The 2524-nt window shown below is 41.5% G+C and overlaps 1 long non-coding RNA gene across 1 annotated transcript in view; it reads left to right on the top strand.

The window, feature by feature from the left end:
* Window positions 1-2518, top strand: part of LOC104994871 — a 12910-nt gene extending 10392 nt beyond the window's left edge. The window contains exon 3 of the long non-coding RNA XR_825998.1: window positions 304-2518. This is a non-coding gene — a long non-coding RNA (uncharacterized LOC104994871). The remainder of the gene's footprint in view (window positions 1-303) is intronic.
* Window positions 2519-2524: the final 6 nt, after the last annotated feature.

Here is a 2524-nt window from a genome sequence, read left to right as displayed (position 1 = left end):
AGGCTGAAAATCCAGGCTAATCACCCTTTCTTTCCTTTTGTTACTTTTTGTCCCTGTGCTATCAGGCATTTAAAATCAGAACTGCTCACTGGTCTTCAAAGTCCTGGTTCAGCAGTAGTTTTACATGGACTAGCACTCTAGAGTTTACTCCCAGTTATCACACTAGGGGCTCAAGGCAGGCCAGGTTTATGATCCCCATTTTCAGATAAGGAGTTGGGGCTGGCTTTGGCCTGGGAAGATATTGGTCTCCCACTTGTGGTTGATGTGGTTGATGATGTTGCTGTTGTTTGCTGCACTTTTCAGAACCAAGAGCCGCTGAGAGAGGAAGATTCTGATTTCATCCTGACCGAGGGTGACCTCACCTTGACCTTCGGGGATAGCACAGTGACTGCGAACGGCTCCTCAGGTTCCCACACAGCCTCCATGAGCCTCGAGGGTGGTCGGAGAATGAAAAGCAGCTCTGAGGAGGTGCTGGAACGAGACCTAGGAATGGGAGACCAAAAGGTTTCCAGCCGGGGCACCCGCCTGGTGTTCCCCCTGGAGGATAATGTGCGCCTTCCTGCCCAGAGCCCTGAGTGATGGGGTTGGGGAGGACCCACTGGCGGGGTGAGGATGGCTGCAAGCCCATGTTGACATGGGGCCTTGACTGAATGGAACTAACACTTCTGTTTTATTGGGGTCTGAAGATATCTTATTTAAAATTTCAGCCAAGATGCAGCTGGTGGGGTGAAAGTGTCTCTAAATCAAGGCAAATGCAGACCTATTCCCACTTTTTTCACGTAGTGCGCTGTTCAGAGTTAAACAAATAGCATGCTTTAACGCTGTCTTCATTCATTCACCTGCAGATCTGAAAAAGGTGTGGCAGGTGGTAGGGGTTCCTCCCAGGAGAGGCTTTGTATCCAGACACAGCGGTGTAGGTTTCATTGGCTATAGGCATACAAGGGGAGAACAGGCTAAGACTGTGAAGGATGGCAGTTGCTATTAGACCTCCAAGGACTGTGAGAAACTGGTGTTAAATGGACAGAAAACATGAGAAAGCAATTTGACTGGAGGCTCCAGCAATGAGGTTGTGTGACTGCACCCTCCTATCAGGATTCCTGCCCCTTTTTGACTCCCTGTGTTTCTTCTAGACTGAAGACTGGAAAATATGTCCATGAACATTTCAACATGGAGAAATGAATTCCAATTCCTTCTCTGGAAATCTCCATAAGTAAGAAGTTACTGGAATGTTTGAAACCAAAGGCAAAATAGTGTTATACTGTTGTTTTTAACTAATCTGAGGACAGGAGAAACTGTTTAGAAACTGATGGTGATATCATTGCAAAAATCTGTAAGTTCTCAAGGTATTCCATATGAGCTGACTGCCTGGGAAATAATGAATAGGATTGGGTTCTACTGTGGCTTTAGAAATAACACCACAATTTGTGGGATGCAGTCTTATCTATGAAAGAGAAAGCAGCAAGAAGCCTAAGAGGCAACAGGCTAGTATTCAGAGGGAAGAAATCTCACTGCAAAGAAAATACAAGATAGTATTCTAATGACTGAGTAGAATTCCAAATTTTGTGTTCATAAATGCATGAGATTTCAGTGGCCACATGAGGAATCAGAGATGAGTCAATGGAAAGTTAAGCATTATTCAACCTGGTGGAAGGTTGGAAGGTTCTGTCGACTATAGTAGACAGCTTGAGAGTCTGAATGTCTTGACATTGAATGCCATGTAGAAGAGGGCCATTTTCATGGTATCTGGGGAACCTTGTACCAACTTAATGTGCAAATGTGGTTTAAAATTTAGGTTTTTGTCAAAAGTTTGGGTTCTTTATGGATGAGCTATTTCACCTGTCCACACCTGTAGTAGTGAAATACTGAGAGAACTCTTAGAAACTAGGCTAGAAAGTCTTCCTATGCTTCAGTGATAGCCTATTTGAAAACCCAATTTCTAAAAAAAAAAAATGCTTTCATAAAATGTGGGCATTTTTCTTATTACAGCAGACAAAATATTGGTCCAGTTCAGTCTAGGACACTCATAATGAAATCAATAATTTAATCTTTTTAGCTGACATATTTTTTAAATAAGACATTGTTTGACACTTTTGTTTTTGAATTGATAAATTGTGCAAACCAGGAAAAATTTATTATAGGCTGAGTCATACGAAATTGCTGATTTTCAACCATTTAAGAAAACAGAAATGGCAGTTTCATATGATTCAACATAATATAAATGAATCATTTTTATTCCCTTCTTTCCTTTGTATCTAAAGTCCATTTTGATTTTATGGTCTACCATGGGCTTTGTATTCTCCACTGCAAACATTTTATTCTAACCTGGTTAAATATAAGTAAACGGAGATCTGCTGAGCCCAAAAGTTAGCTAGATTTGTAGTTATTTGGTTAGATTTTTCATTCAGTGAATCATTAAGTCACTGACCTGTGGTCCTAATTTTTGTTTGCAAGATGTGGAGATTAATCCTGACTTTACCAGGGGTCCTGGGAAGTGAGTTCACTTATTAGAAAACTTCCACCTCTC

Source organism: Bison bison, unplaced genomic scaffold, assembly GCF_000754665.1.
Source record: "Bison bison bison isolate TAMUID 2011002044 unplaced genomic scaffold, Bison_UMD1.0 scf7180017850428, whole genome shotgun sequence".
Classification (NCBI taxonomy): Eukaryota; Metazoa; Chordata; class Mammalia; order Artiodactyla; family Bovidae; genus Bison; species Bison bison.
This window is presented reverse-complemented; position numbering and strand designations above follow the sequence as displayed.